This window comes from Mastomys coucha, unplaced genomic scaffold, assembly GCF_008632895.1.
Source record: "Mastomys coucha isolate ucsf_1 unplaced genomic scaffold, UCSF_Mcou_1 pScaffold9, whole genome shotgun sequence".
NCBI lineage: Eukaryota > Metazoa > Chordata > Mammalia > Rodentia > Muridae > Mastomys > Mastomys coucha.
The window spans coordinates 55,271,739-55,289,459 of NW_022196915.1; positions in this window are offsets into that span (position 1 = coordinate 55,271,739).

Below are 17,721 nucleotides of genomic sequence, written 5' to 3' on the forward strand. Positions count from 1 at the left end.
TTCAATGAACACATACTCCATATAAAGACTTTGACAACAACCCTTAGGGACTGTGCAGATGTTTACTAAATAGCTAAATATCAGTCTATAAATTAAAGCTGTTGGTAATAACGATGAAGGAATTGTTTACTAAATGCATCTGGAGGGGGAATGAGAAATGACATGTGTACAGACTTCTTGTCAGATATGATTTTCAAGAGTCAACTAAACATAGACTTTAACTTATGACCATAGAATTAAGGAATTTTAAACAGTATCCCGATTACAGCGAACTTGTTCCCGTAAACCTTGCAAAATTTTCAGATATTTCATAATAAAGATTTTGGGTGACTTGGGGTTGCTTAATAAATGCTGTCTAACAAGAAATAGATTCAGAATTTGTATATTCACAAAATTTACAGTGATTCTCTTGTATATTTACAGACTTTCATGTATTTTTAATTTTTTTCATTATAACAGTAGCTATGGAGTGTAAGTTCAAAGACCATAATTCTCAAGTCGGTAAGAATACTTACTCATAATTCTTAGGTCAGTAAGGTGGGGAAAAAGATACTAGGAATCACAACCAAAGGATAGTAAATATTCTATGATGAAGCACACGCCATGACTACTTGAGAGTGTAGGAGTTAGTAGAATGGGAAGTGATGTCCTCTCTCTGAAGCAACTACCCAGGAATTTATTTGCTTTTGAATGGTGTTAGGATGACAGACTCATTGCCTTGGTTGCTGTATCAGGAAATTGGCGTTGCCTAATGAATTTTTTCAAGTTGAACTTATCCAAACCTCTAGGAATGCACAGGGAGGCAAGTTGTATGGGTAGTGATCATAGCAAGCCACTGTACAGGTATATCTTAGCCGTTCAAATACTGCTGTAGTAAGCATGAACATGCATGTGGATCTTCTTTTTGATCAAATTATCATTGAGTAGAGTGTTGTTAAGCTTCCACGTGTATGGGGCATTCTATTGTTTATGTTGGTATTGAGGAGCAGCCTTAGTCCGTGGTGATCTGATAGGATGCAAGGAATTATTTCAATCTTCTTGTATCTGTTGAGGTCTGATCTGTGACCAATTATATCGTCAATTTTGAAGAAGGTACCATGAGGTGCTGAGAAGAAGGTATATCCTTTTGTTTTAGGATAAAAAGTTCTATAGATATCTGTTAAATCCATCTGTTTCATAACTTCTGTTAGTCTCACTATGTCTTTGTTTAGTTTCTGTTTCCATGATCTGTCTTTTGCAGAGAGTGGGGTGTTGAAACCTGCCACTTTTATTGTGTGCAGTGCAATGTGTCCTTTGAGCTTTAGTAAAGTTTCTTGTATGAATGTAGATGCCCTTCAATTTGGAGCATAGAGGTTCAGAATTGAAAGTTCCTCTTGGTAGATCATAGCTTTGATGGATATGAAGTATCCCTCCTTAACTTTTTTTTTTGATCACATTAGGTTGAAAGTTGATTTTATTCGATATTAGAATGGCTACTCCAGCTTTTTTCTTGGGACCATTTGCTTGGAAAATTGTTTTCCAACCTTTTATTCTGAGGTAGTGTCTGTCTTTGACACTGAGGTAGGTTTCCTGTATGCAATAAAATGTTGGGTCCTGTTTACATACCCAGGCTGATAGTCTATGTCTTTTTATTGGGGAATTGAGTCCATTGATATTAATAGATATTAAAGAAATGTAATACTTAATGTTATTTTTGTTATTGTAATGTTATTTTTGTTGTTATAATATTATTTTGCTTCCTGTTATTTTTGTTGTTAGAGTTGGAATTCTGTTCATGTGGCTATCTTCTTTTAGCTTTGTTGAAAAATTACTTTTTTGCTTTTTCTAGGATGTAGTTTCCCTCCTTGTGCTGAAGTTTTCCATTTATTACCCTTTGAAGGGCTGGATTTGTGGAAATTTATTGTGTAAATTTGGTTTTGTCATGGAATACTTTGGTTTCTCCATCTATTGTAATTGAGAGCTTTGCTGGGTATAGTAGCCTGGGCTGGCATTTGTGTTCTCTTAGGGTCTATATGATATCAACTCAAGATCTTCTGGCTTTCATAGTCTCTGGTGAGAACTCTGGTGTAATTCTGATAGGCCTGCCTTTATATGTTACTTGATGTTTTTCCCTCACTGCTTTTAATATTTTCTTTGTTTTGTGCATTTGGTGTTTTGACTATTATGTGGTGGGAGGAGTTTCTTTTCTGGTCCAGTCTATTTCTTGTATGTTCATGGGCATCTCTTTCTTTAGGTTAGGGAAGTTTTCTTCTATAATTTTGTTGAAGGTATTTACTGGCCCCTTAAGTTGGAGGTCTTCACTCTCTTCTATACCTATTATCCTTAGGTTTGGTTTTCTCATTGTGTCCTGGATTTCCTGGATGATTTGGTTTAGGAACTTTTTGCATTTTGTATTTCCTTTGACTGTTGTGTCAATGTTTTCCATGGTATCTTCTGCCCCTGAGATTTTCTCTTCTATCTCTTGTATTCTGTTGGTGATGCTTGCATCTATGGTTTGTGAGTTCTTTCCTAGGATTTCTATCTCCAGAGTTGTCTCTCTTTGTGATTTCTTAACTATTTCTACTTCCATTTTTAGGTCCTGGATGGTTTTGTTCAATTCCTTCACTGTTTTGGTTGTGCTTTCCTGTAATTCTTTAAAGGATTTTTGTGTTTGCTCTTTAAGTGCTTGAACCTGTTTACCTGTGCTCTCCTGTATTTCTTTATGGGAGTTATTCATGTACTTCTTAAGTTCCTCTATCACCATCATGAAATATGATTTTATATCTAAATCTTGCTTTTCCAGTGTTTTAGGATATCCAGAACTTGCTGTGGTGGGAGTACTAGGTTCTAATGAAGCCAAGTAGTCTTGGTTTCTGTTGGTAAGATTCTTGTGTTTGCCTTTAGCCATCTGTTGATCTCTGGTGTTAGATATTCTTGCTGTCTCTGACTGGAGCTTGTTCCTCCTTTTGGTCTGTAAGCCTGTGTCAGCACTTCTGGGAGATCAACTCTCCTCTGGTAAGACCCATGTGCAGTGGGCTGTGGATCAGTTGTCCCTTCTGAGTCCTGAGTCCTGAGTCCCTGGGTTGGGGCACTCCATGAAGGCAAGCTCTCTGCTTGCTGGGAAGGGGCAGAGAAGGCTGTGGATCTGCAGTCCCCCCACCCCAGGTGAAGAGGGAGGTAGAAAGGATCCTGTGCCGGCTGCCCTGCCACTTCTGAGGCCTGTGCCTCCTGGCCGGTCCTGCCTTAGAAGGTCACCTGATGGAAAATGGAGATCTCTCTTGAGTCCCTGGGTTGGAGCACTCCCCGAAGACAAGCTCTCCACTTGCTGGGAAGGGGCAGAGAGCACATGTGTATCTTAAGGGCACCAACTTCCTTTCCTTTGGACATACAGTCAGAAGTGGGACAGGTACATAACACTGGAGACCTAATTTTAGTTTTATAAGTAGCCTCCATGACTTTCTAGCTCAGTGAAGAATGAGAATACTGTTGTTCATAAAGGCTTACTAATTTACTTCACCAACAGCCAACATAAAGTACCTGTTTCCACATTCTCCAGTTTTTGTTATTTTAATAATAACTATTCTGACCGGTACAGAATAATCTCAGTATACTAGCCTTGGTTTTCATTTCCCTGTGGCTGACATTGTTACTTATCTATGGGCCACTTGCCTGACTTCTTTTGACAAGAATCTATTTGGATCATTTGTTAATTTTAACTAGGTTGAGGTTTTTTGTTTTCTTTTGTTTTTGTTTTGGTTAATTTTGAGCTCCCAGTATTAAGTTAATATCACCCTCTTGTCAGGTAGGTAGAAACCAAGTGTTGCCTTTCATGCTGCAAACTCTTTCTTTGTCCTGCTGATTCTTCCCTCCACTGTGCATACTTGGGGTTTGATGGAATCCCCCTTGGCTGTTTTTGGAGTGTGTTTCCTGTACCATTGACATCATATATTTAAAACAAAAATCATTGCTTATTCCAGAGTCTTAAGCTTTTATCTATATTTCTTTCTAGTAGTTTCAGAGTTTTGAGTGTTACATTTAGGTCTTTTCTCCATCGCAGTTTATTAGAATATAGGATGACAGGTTGGGGTCAAATACTAATACCCTGACCCTGAATAATTAGTGTTCCCAGCACCATTTACTGCAGATGTCACCGTCCCTGTGACTTATTTTACTTCTTAGGAGTCAGTTGGCTATGGAGGTTTGGGTTTATTTTGGATGTCTCTATGCTTTTCCAGTGGTCTTAGAATTCTTCTGAAACCTAGACCATGCTGCTTTGGTGATACGGCTCTGTGACATGTTTTGAAATCACTTACTGCATTGTGATGTCTCCAGTTCTATTTGTTCATTTTCTTTGGCTTATTTGGGTTTCTCTGTGCTACTATTATATTTTAGGGTTTTCCTCCCTCTCTATTCTGTGAAGAATGTCATGGCTACTTTGACAGAGGGTACATTGAATCTGTAAATTGTTTAGGTGGTACAGACATTTTAATAAAATTGTACTATTTAACTCATGAATGTGAGTGTGGTGGATATTGCACCATTTTTTTGTTTCAATGTATTTCACATTTGAAAAAGATTAATTTTTTTATGTATATGTATGAATGTTTTCCTGAGAGTAAGTTTACAGTGTAAGCACAGTGCTCATGGAGCTCAGAAGGAAGCATGAGGTCTCCTGGAACTGGATTTAAGCATGGTTGTGGTTAGCCACTATGTGGGGTCTGAGAATTGAAACCCAAAGAGCAGCAAGTACTCAAAACGGCTGAGCTATCCCTCTAGCCCCATAATATTCAAATATAACCTTCATTTCTTTTTCTTTCCTAATTTCTCTGACAAATATCTTTCTAGTACTTGACTAAGTACATTAAGAGTTGACATCCTTGTCTTATCTTGAATGTTAGAGGAAATGGTTTTCCCCATTCTGTATGTTGGTGGTGGTGGGTTTGTCATGCATTTTTAAATTATACTTATCATATAAGTTTTAGTATATTGAGGTATAATCCTTTTATGTCTAATTCATTCAAAGTTTTAGTCATGAAGGGAATTTCATCTTACACTTTTTCTATTCCTATTTAAATAATATAATTTTTTTACATTCATTTCTACTTATAGCATATGCTACATTTATTCCATGTATTGCATTTTTGGTATAAATTTCACTTGGTCATAATGAATAATCCTTTACATGTGCTATGAGATTCTTTTTTGTAAGTATTTGGTTGGGTATTTTGCATCTGCATCATTGGGGAAGTTTATCTGTAGTTTTTATGTTGTGTCATTTCTGGTTTGGCAAGAGTAGACAAGTAGTTTAGAAGTTTTATGGAGTGTTTGCTCTCCCTTCCTCTTCTAATCCTTTGGCTAGATTGGGTAGACTTTCACAGGGGGGTTTTATTGATATTTATAGGTCTATGGTTTCTTGAAATATAGTCTGAGCAAACAGAAAATTCTGGGAACTTACCACCTTATCATCCATGCAGTCTGAGGTTCCAGAACACCTGTCTTCTGCATTTCATCTTTGCAGTCTCATGTTGGATTTATAAATTAGATCTGGGTCAGATTTTACTTGTACTTTTTGGGAGTAAAGTAATAAAGGATATTTACTCCACCTATCTGATACAATTGTTCTTCAGGGACTTTTCCCTATTTTATTTAAGACTTGTTTACTAAGACCTGTTCACCAACCTTTTGATATCCAAAGATCCATTCTCATACTTCCCATCCACTATGTTGGTATTTTAATTTCCTTTTGTAGTTGGTATGTTTTGGTAGAGGATTGCCAATTTAATTTTCATTTTGAAAAATCTATGTCTGACTTTGTTATTTCCTTTGATATTTTATTATAGGCAACTTTATCTTTTTACTTTTAAAATTATAGTTCATGTATATATTTTATCAATTCTTTTTATTTTTGTTGTTTGAAGTAATTGAGTCTCAACTCATGAAACATAAGCATTGGGGGCTATTTATTTCCTATGACTGTTAGGACAATATTCTCATTATCAGTCACTTAAAAATATTTTATATTTCTCTGATTCATGAAACATAGTTGTACTCCTGTGTCATGACTTGTAAGACTTACACTGTCTGAAAATTTAGGATTTTCCAGTATCTCTTATTTAAATACATTTTAATGTACTTTTGGAGTATTCTAGGGAAAATGATTTATAATAGTTCTGTTTATGAAGATACGTGAGGCAGGTCTATTCTTGTACTATATCCCAATATAGGATCTATGTTTTTTAAATCATGTATTTTTTTATGTCCAACACAGTACTGTTGTTATAAGTTACTTACATTAGTTGCCTAGGTGACAGCCTTATTCAAAGGTTCTATAAATGTGATGTTCATATTCTTCTTCATCAGTCTATTAATTTCTCAGAGACAGTAACTAAATTGACAATTACTAGAAATATAGTGATTTTCCCTTAGCTCGGTTATATTATATTTTGATCTTAATTACTAAGCATGTAATTTTGGAATTATGATGTCTTCAAAGTGAATTGCTTTATAAGAAATACCTGTATTTTAGCCATACTGTGCTAAAAACACTAGTGTTAATATTTATCAAAACATCAGCTTTCTCATAAAGCATGTTTGCATCATAAGATTTTTATTTTGAGGTTTATACTAGTCAGTTTTCAACTCTGTAAAATTTGTATGCCATCAATTTAATCTGACCATTTACAGCTTGTTAAATTATTAATGTGAAAAGAAACATACTGTGTGTGTGTGTGTGTGTGTGTGTGTGTGTAGACTTGCTTCCTTTGGGGTATCCAAATATTAGTAAATATGACATTTTTATTCTTTTATTGGATATTTGGTTATTCCTCTTTATAAACATTGCACAGATTTTTGTTATTAGGTGGAATTCTAGGTAAAAATGCAATATGTCTAGCATGATAGGGGTGTTGTTCAAATTACTTGAAAGGTTTTATCAAACTCATAATCATAAGGATAAATACAATCATCAAAATAAGAAAGAAAATACCAATTTATAATTGTTCTACAAACTTGTAGGAGAACTATATAAATATATATTCCTGTGTGAAAAGGAAAGTGCTCTTTGACATTGCACAATAACTTTCCTCTCTGTCCCTTACCCTCCAGCTTTAATAGTAGTTTCATCCAAAAAGTAAGTCAATTTGATAATTAAATGCCTAAACTCTACTTTTTATTCTTAAGTTTGGCATGGATCATAGCTTATATGTGTTATTTGTAAACAGTGTATTTCTGTATTTAGTTTTCCCCCACAGTCTCAATTTTATCTGTTCCTTGTGTAATTAAATTTATTGTTAACATTACTATTTAGGTTTGCTTATTTTAATTGTTTTGTCTGTTTTTTTTTTTAATTTAGATTTAGGCATTTATTCTCTCTTCGTGTGTGTGTGTGTTTGTGTGTGTGTGTGTGTGTATGTATGTATGTGTGTGTGTGTGTGTGTGTGTATGTGTGTATATGTTCTCATATGTGCCTGCATGCACCTGCCATCCTGGCATAACACATGTATGAAAGTCAGAGAACAACTTAGGCCACCTAAATTCTCTCCTTTTAGCATGTGGGGTCGGGAATCAATCTTTGATTATTATGCTTGACAGCAAGCCTGTTACCCACTGAGACATCTCTTGGTTTTATATTTCATATTTCTTATTTTGTATCTGTATATAGCTTGTACATAATACAAGACTTCACCTGCATTCCTACCCTTGTTCTCTCTGAAGTCCTTCCTTCTGTTACTAATTTGTAAATGTGTAGTGTCCTTGGTGGCCAATGGCCACATAGACCTATTAAGCAAAGGGCTTAAAATGAAACAAATAGATTAAACATTCCATTTTGCAGTTATAGAAACCATAGTTTAATGCTTAGGAGCCATTGATGAGCAGCTAGTGTGCAGCATGTACAGAGAGAAAATGTGTAGATCTCTGGCATCATGAGAAATCCTGATACATACAAGGAACCAAGGCTTTTGAATCACTGTAGTTAGAAACATAGCTTCTGTTTTTATTTGATAGTTGTTCACAGCTTCATTTAGCTTCATTTTAGGACTTAAAAAGTTTATCAAGGCATCTGATTATCCTGCTTCTTCTGCCTTTTACAGTACAATATGAGTTTATTATTCTTACTTGTTAATTTATTTAGAAGACTTCCTGTTGTTTTGTATAATTTTATTTATAAGGTCTAATACATAATAATGTACATATTATGTAAATACACCATTGAAGAAATATGTCAAAGACAAATATTCAGTATTGATGCAATCTACCTGCTCTTGTACCATCCATGTCCATCTATTCCTCTTTCTCTGTTGTATCCTTCTAAGCGTTCCTGTTCCCATGTTTCCTGGGTCCTACTGCCTACCCCCACACTTATTTATCCTTTCCAGATTTGCTGGGTTTTCCTCACATTTGCTTCTACTTAGATATTTTTAACTCTTTGAAGCAAGGAACTGTATATGAGAAAGGACATTCAGTATTTGTCTTTCTGAGACCAGAATGCCTCACTTAATATGTAGAAGCTTTAAGTTGTGATGAAGTTAAATTGCCCACAAAAACTTTGCAAACAACCCCCATATTCTTTATTTTCTGTGTACGACACCATGTGGTTGCTGGGATCTGAACTCAGAACCTTTGGAAGAGCAATCAGTACTCTTACTCACTCAGCCATCTCGCCAGCCCAACCCCCATATTCTTAACAGTTTGATTAGATACAAAATCCTAACCTTTAAACTCTTTTCCTCCAAGACTTTAATAATAAACTTTCTGCTTTGTAGAATAATATTCACTTCTTCATTAATATTGCAACTCTCATGAGTCATATATTTCCCTAAAAACTTTTCAATATTTTTTCTTTATTTTACTTCATTTTCATACTAATAGAATTTAAATTGACAAGTCAATTTAAAATAACAATAATATCCCTTATACTGATACTTTCTTTTATGCCTTTACTTAAGAGAAAATATTTGTCTTTTAAAACTCATTAATATTCTATATTAAAACAATTTAAATGTATTTCTGACTAATTAGTAGTAGGTAAGGAGTCCTCATACAAAAAATAAAATACATTCAGCATTAAGACAAGAATTTTTCTTTTGGAAAAATTTATGTCAGGCTCCTGAGCATCTCCCTGACCCAACTCTCACTCTATTTATTTTTATAAAATACCTCCTTAAAAGATTCCTCATTATTGATTATTAGCAATCAAATATTCTTACTGTCAATAAGCACAGCCTCCTTGGTTTGGTAAGAGCTCCTGACCCTGTAGCATTCCCTGAATGAAATACAGTCTTTGTGCTTGCAACAAGAACCTCGTGAGGCTGATTCAGAGAGAAAATCTCCGTATAATGATTTCTCAGAGGGCCATGCCCTTCAGTCATACAGACTTCATTCTTTCCATTCAGTTCACTGGCTATATTTTCCAATTTACCCATGCTAAACTCAGAATAAAGGCTGATTTCTTTCTCAAATGATATAATTACATTGTAATATTTCCTATATGCATCACAGTAATTCTGAGTAGGTCCAGTAACCATATGTTAAGTAGTTTCATACATTAAAATGCATTTTAGTTTAATGGTTTTTCCTCTATTTGTGTGTGTGTGTGTGTGTGTGTGTGTGTGTGTGTGTGTATGTGTGTTGTGTGTGGGTATGTGTATGCATGTGTCTGTGTTTGAGTCTGTGTTTGTGTTAGAAGATGAACTCGTTTGGTTATAGTGGACACCGTAAATAAACTATGCTGACCTTGAAGCTAGACGCCATTCTAAATTCTTACAAGAATCTTTTGTGCCCTTGTAGACTGTGTTTCATAAGATTTGTGGTAGATCACTTAAATTACCAGCACTGTTACAGAGATTCTGAGACAGAACAAAAAGAGTGATCCCTGAAGATATAGTCCTCCTATACTTTAAAAGAGAACAAATATCAATATGGTAAATATAGGTGCACAGTATTTACAAGTTTAACATATATGATGTATATACATATATGTTACAAGTTTTATATATATATATATATATATAACTGTGAATATTCAAAGACTAAAAATGAATGTATAGCTTCATAAATATGCTATGGCTGTTTTCCCTTTTTGAATTGATGGCTTTTGATGACTTTAAGGTCCTGACTTTTTCTCTGTAGAATGCTTCATCTCTTAGACTCCCAGAGCACTTTTTTAATGTCTGTTTAATTTTCCCTCAGTTTGTCTTGATGTTTCTTAAAGGGGAAATATTTTGCTTTGTGCTTTACTTTCCCTCTGATTTAGTTTTCCATGATATTTTCTCTTTTCCTTTCTGTTTATTTTTCTTAAGCATACACAATTCATCTCTTGTTTTCCTTATAGTCCCTTTTGAAATCTCTCTTTTTCTGTGGTTAGTGTTACTTTAATTTTAGCATTTTCATCCTGTATGATATCTGCTCTTCCAAATTTTCTTTCCTGCTTTTCTTTCCTTCTGAAGATTTTCTGCATTGTCTGACTTTTTACATCAGTGAATTTCTACCACCCTGTGCATCCCACACACTTTATTGTGCATTTTTTCTCATGCAAATTTCAAGACCTAACATGTCTCCCCTTTGCAGTTTGTATTATTTCATACTTTACACGTATTCCTCTGTGACTGTGATGCTCGGTTGCTACTGCCATTGCTGTCACCTTTGGTGTGGATGGTACGTCCTCTCGTTCAGTGCATTGTCTTTTCTTTCAGTATCTGTTTTTGCCATTTGATGCTGTCATAGCAAAATATCCCACTTTTATATGAAATTATTTTCATTCTCTTTAGCAGTTCTTATAGATGAGGGCAGGCCTTAGATCCCAACTGGAAAATCCTAGTTTGTAGAAAGGGCATGGATAAATTCTCCCCAATGAGGATGGATACTCTAGACATACTAGAACCCAACACAGAACCCCCAAGTCAGCTCCTCACCTTTTGGCCTCAGAGTGACTTGTATTATTGGCTTTAGAGGAGTTGGGTGCCAAGCTATCTGGTATGGACCTCTTAGATACATTCTCCTTGGCTTCGAATTATGGCTGTTTTTCTTTTACACTGAATTTACCCCTGAGTTCACCAGGCAGAGTTCTTGTTGCAGGGTTGAAACACACAGTATTGCGTACATACAAGGCAGTGCCAGCAAACATACTGAGAAACATCTGGGTGTTTTCAATGCTTCCTATAGAGTTGCCAAGCTGCTTGCTTTGTGAGCCAAAGTCCAGGAAGGCCCCAAACAGCCCACTACACATTTTTCAAGGGTGTCTTGGTTTTAAGTCAAGAATAAAACTTGGACTATATCATACTAGCAATGAGCTGGGCACCACTGAGTGTTTTCACAATGATGTGCACTCACAAGTTCTCTTCATGGCCAAATTTACCTTCATTTTTCTGTGGACTGGATCCTTAGAACAACCATTTTTGTTAGAAGCCTACTTAGGCCATCCCAGCTAGAATTCTTCCTTTTAACTTCTCCATTTCTGTTTCAAGAAGAAAGTCTAGACCACACGGCTCACGTGGCTTCCGTGGTGAGACCCTGTTGCAACCTCAAAGACTGCTGAGCTGTGTCATTCTGAGGTCACCTGAATCAGTCCTCAGGGGAAGATGGGTCGTCTGGAGAGAAACTGAAGAACTCAAATCTTCTATTTGTGTATTGTCTCTGGTTCCAATAAACCAAAAAAGTACCTGCATTAGTTCAAGAGGCCTTGCCTGTCAAATATGCACATGAGAAATGCCTTCCAGCCATGTCCTTAGGGATTCCACATTGAAAGCACACAGCTTCTCAAACTGGTGCAGAACACTAGTAATGTGAAATGCTGGTGTTGTCGCATTACACAGGAAATTAGTTTTGATGCCTATATTTGGTCAAACACCATCATTACATGATGAATACTTTCAAAGTTAATTGTTTTGTGCGCATGAAGTAAATTTTGTATTACTTCCTTATTTAATATCACTCCAAACAGAACTAATGACAAATAAACTCATTAAAAAGATAGGGATAAAGGTATTCTCATAGCCTCAATAAGTGCAAATTATCAAGAAGTACAGTCAGTCAAAGGGTGAATAAACACAAAATAATTAGATGCAGGTCTTTCAAGTATTTCTTTATGCTTACTTTTGGTGGGGAGTAGGTACTATCATGATTTTTTATATTCGTATTCTCCACATTTCAGATTTCTACTTCTGCTGTTCATAATTTCTTGAACCAAAATATCTATATGGATGTTTCAGATGCTAAAAATAATGACCATACAATAATACAAAATTTAGCCATGATCACTAAGATTGCTATGACTAAACTTTACAGATGAGAGAAAGCATCTTTTTACATTTGCTTGGTGCTGTGAATATCAAAACTACTGTTTGGGTTCTCAATTCATGGATTTCAGTTTAACTGGAAATATTTACTCACATGCCTATAATTCCAGTGGTGAGGTGGAGGCAGGGAGAACACGAGATATTGCATCCTGGACTATGCATCTATGCAGTGAAACACTAACTCAACAAAGAGAGAAGAGACAGAAAGGGGAGGTGAACAGCAGCGGTCTTCGCTTTCCCCCTTACTCTTAGCAATGAATAGTTAATGATGAAAGGGATGGATGGTGGCTGTCCTAAAGTATCTGTTAGGTTGCCTTTCCAAGTGGAGGTGATCTGAGCATGGATTATGATAAGTCACTGACTGCACTTACAGAGTGTCCATAGTCCACCAGGGTGAGAATACAGGCAAAAGCTATAGACATGTCTTCTGGCTTTATAAAACAGTAAGGGCATCCTTGAAAGCTTCAGAGCAGGAAGAGCACCTCCATCTGATACACTGTATTTTCCAGCTTTCCAGTCGGGCTTTGCCTCTGTGGTTTTCCTGTCTCTCATCATAGCTTCTTTGGCTTGCACTTTATGGGCACTGTGAATCTTGCATCAGCTGTCTTATCTTTCTGGTTTAATTAATATTTGTTTCTGGGTAATGAGTGTTGCTTATAAATGTGTAACATGTGTTTGATAATTCAAGAATCTCATCTGACCTGGGTTTAAAATTTTTGAAGTTTCCTTAATTTTTAAAAATTTTTTACTTTTTCTTTGTGTTATAAAGTTTTTAAATATACTTTTATGTACAAATAATATGTGTGTGTATTTAAAGAATAGTGCCATATGCAAATGCAGAAAAGCTACTCTAAACAAAACTCTTTGGTTCACAAATAGTCTTAATGATCTGTGTGCAGTGCCCTGAACATGCCATACAAGTCATACTGGTAGTGTGACTTTTATTAGTCTTATTATCTCTCTGGAAGGCCATATTCCTTTATAAGTATATGATAATTTTTATAAGTAAATGATATATTTGTAAGTATATGTAATTCAAGATTTCCATGACAACTCCACCGACATATATCTCCTGCTCTTTTCTGATAAACATTCACCATGAATCCTTGGAGTCATTTATCTCCATTGCAGCAATTATTTTATCCTTATAATTATTTACATAAAGCTTCATAATCCAGCTGCACAGCATATAGAGAGGTTCAACATTTTCCTCCTAACATTAGCATGGTAAATGGAGGTTTTGTAAATATTTACCTTGGAGAACTAAGGGAAATAACTAGCTAAGCAAAACCTCACAACACATTAAGTTTAGACAAAGCATTTTGTTAGTTAATATAGTGGATGTTAATCATCTCTATAATAAAGTAGGGGGATGAGAAGTAATTTTCAAAGTGGCTCTTAAATTAGGATGATGTTATTTCAGCAACACAAACTTCACAAATGCCTATAAACACTGTTGTTAGAGATTAAAATACTAGAATTTGCATGCTTAACATTATAGTATTACATGTGTTTTCTGTGCAAAATAGTTTCCCAACTGGTAAAATAGTGCTGCAGATGGTAAATTTGGATTGAGGTGGGAAGGGTGTATCTTAGTAGTAGAATTCTTGCCTAGCATGCATGGCTTACTAGGCTTGATTTTTGGTACTGAAAGAAAAAGTATGGATGAAGGTAGTTAAGTTTCTGTCCTGTTCCAATGCTTAGTAGCTATGCAATGTGGGCAGAAGCCATCAATTTTCATCTTTACATCAACTTTCTCAATTGAAGTATGTGACAAATTTTTCCATAAGATTCTTATAAAGTTATGTGAACATAGCACCCCCCAAACTAAGGCATATGTGTATACTTGTGTTATATATAATGATATCCTGTTTAAATGAACAATTGGCTGCCATTTTTCCTCTAAACACTTCTTACATTTATTGTTTGCTGGTTTACCATGATATAAATACAAAGTCATTGCTCCACGTAGCCTCAGAGCAGGGATAAAGTTCAATTTGATATAGAAATTCTAACTGAGATTTAGACTTGATAAAAGAGAAGGAAACTGACTAGGGATATGAAGAAAAAATTCTATAAGCATAACAAAATGGAAACAAAGGGGCAATCAAAGAAGGCTTACTAATGTGAAATGTAAAAATCCCTAAATATTCCAAGTTCACATCCTTCTCAAATGTATGTGACATACTAACCTATACAGGGTGGCTCTGTGATTGACACTTAACAGTAGTCCTCTTCTTGGTAAACTGTTAATGTATGTGACTATATACCTTCCCAGATTATTAGAATGCCTCTCTCTATATTTTGCTTTATATTTTCTTTACATGCTTCTTAGAAACCCCTCAGTGTTAACAAGAAGCAGCTATAATAGATCCCCATGTGTATGGTAGAGGATTGCAATTTGATCATCAATAGGAGGAGAGGACTTGGCCCTGTGAAGGTTCTGTGCCCCAGTGTAGGGGAATGCCAAGGCCAATAAGTGGGAGAGGGTGGGGTGGCAGGTGTGGGGAGGGGGGAGGCAACAGGGGTTTGTTTTTGTTGTTTTTGTTGTTTTTGTTTGTTTGTTTGTTTTTTGGAGGGGAAACTGGGAATGGAGAAATTTACATGTAAATAAAGAAAATATCTAAGATAAATAAATAAATAAATAAATAGATCCCCATGATGATCAATTAATAAAGAGAAAATATCTGTATGTTGGAGGTTTCAGTCTACGGTCAGCTGGGCATATTGATTTGACCATATACTGACCCCATAATTTATGATGGCAAGAACAAAGTCATTCACCTCATGGCTAAGATGTGAAGGAGAGAGAAAGTAGGGGGCAGGGTCTCCCAATGCCATTGAACATGACTTCAATGACCTGACTGCTTTCCCTTGGGCTCTACTTCTTAAAAGTTGCACCCCTTCCCAAAAGCATCAAAACCTTTACTCCATAGACCTTTGAAGATATTCAGTATTCAAATTATACAACCTTCCTTGCCAGTGGAAAAGTTACAAATCTTTATCTCATTTTATACATGAATAAATCTGAAGATGCTGAGAATGTTTAAATGATGGGCATCAGGCTGTTGACAATAACAGGACGGCTGTCCCTTCCTGAGTGTGCTGTGGGCCATGTGACATGAATGTTTTCTTTTTCCATGACTCCCTATTTCTTCTCATCATCTTTGTAGCATGTTTTCCTCTCATGTTACTTTTTACGCCCATTTGACTCTTTAGATTTGTGGTGGATCAGCTCAGTCATGATGATAGCATGAAAGATTAAGGGTGTCTTGCTGAAGCTCAATCCTGAAGGCTCCATGCCCATGACAGACACAGAAAACACACATGTCCCAGCAAGTTACCATGACAGCCAAAGATTTCAGAAGGTCAGTTTAGTGACAGGCATTAAGTTATATGTGGTGGGGTGTTCTTTGCTGAGTCTTAACTCTTGGGTTTGAATGGAACCTTTCTCTAAGAGAAGTATCACAATGTTTGTAGGTTAGTGGCTGACACTTCCTTTCTTGAAAGTAATTGAGACATCAAGGGGAGACTGATAAGTATAGCCATAATTTTTTTTCTGTTTCCTATTTCACTTAGTTGAATTTGTGAACTTCCTTAAATCCTCTTTCCCATGACAGTTACAAAACTAAGATGTCAACATTGGTCTGAAGACAGATGCTTGGTCATTGCTCCTCAAACATCCTTGGAGATAGTTTGTGTTAAGAAACAGATGTTATAAATTCTGATTGAAAAAAAATACTTTGCCTCAAGTATTGTAAAATATGAGAGCTAGAGAGTGTAAAATCACCAACTTAGGTTTGTCTCCAAAAGATGTACAAGTTGAAAGGAAAAGTATAAAGCATTGTTTCAACTAGGAACTGAACATGTTGATGTGTGTGGGCTCCTGGAGGCATACACATAATCTGTAGCAGTCTAATGCAGGGAATAAATATAGTAGGAAGCATTAGGTTGATTAAGTTTTAAAATAGAAGGTGGTCTAAATAAATGCTTAATAGATTAAGCTGGAAAGCATTGTACTAAGAAAAATGACCAGGGACAGGCATGCACACACAGACACACAATTAATCATAGATAGATAGATAGATAGATAGATAGATAGATAGATAGATAGATAGAGATAAAGATGCTCTCTGAGAAGATTGGCAAGGACTAGGAACTGATAGAGGTCAAAGTTACATGGTACTTTGAATGTAGTTAAAGCCACTGAATTATATATCATATATTATATGCTATGTGTATTATATAAAATTAAAAAACTAAGAGGAAATTAACTTGAATTGCTGAAGCAAGAATATAGAGAAGGAAGCTTGGTGGCTAGGTAATCCAAACTTCCAGTTCCCCTTACGTAAAGTGGTCAGAACAGTACCTATCTCCATCTCTGCCTCTGTCAGGAAGCTTTTACTGTGGATACCATTTGCACTAGGTAAAGCTGGAGCTAACATTCAGGCCCACTGCCAGGGCTTCCTGAAGCATTCAAACTCTACATCCTGTTCTCCACCACCATAGACAACTCTGTTTGATGCTTTATCTCTGGAAAGGTACATCTGGAGAGCAGATCCTTAGATACAACTATAATCAATACAGCAAGGAAAGGTATAAGAAGTAGACATTAAGAAGGGAAATAGCTGATCCTATGATGGGGTTGTTGGTGTTTTGTTGTTCTTTGCAGTGTTATGACACTTGTGAATCCTGGTGGTTATGATGAATTATGCCTAGGTAATTGTGCACTAACCCCCTTTGTGGCTTGTTCTTGTGGCATAAGCCATGACTGAACCAAGTGACGGGCTCATAGTCATCCCTGGGTGAATCCAGACAGGTATCCACATTGAAAGGTCTTCATTGTAATGAAAATGGAATGATGCCCATGAAGCTCCCTTGTAAATGTGGCCTCTGGAACTGAAACAGTGCATCTCTCAGAACTCAAAATCTCAAGCCCTTCAGACTGGGCATTTGATACTGACTTTCCTGTGACCCTACTCTTTACTAGTCCTCAATTTGAAAAGTATCAGTTCCAGGAACCCTGTTCAAGTGAACACTTCTTCAACTTATTGCTGAACCCTTGGTGGCATCCTGGATCAGGTGAAAACCACCATGTTCCAAGCCATTCAAGGAATTTCTCCTCAGAGAAGTGGCTTATATGTCACCAGTATTTTGTAACCAATCAGTTTTCATTGACTTATGTCTTCACCTTTTTCTGTCTTTACTTTTTCTTCTTCTGTGTGAGTTGTGATAAACTGACATGTTTGGGTACCATTTTTGCTTTGTTAGTCATTATTTTCTAGGTGAGGCAGGCTTTTAGATGCAAACTTATATATTAACTCATCTTCAAAATATCTTTGAATGTTTCTCAGCTAAAACTTTGGAGAAAGCTAAGGGTATACAGAAACATCCCTGTCTGCCATTTTTATGATGTTAGCTGAGTATGCTTAAAGCCATTTTTGCACGC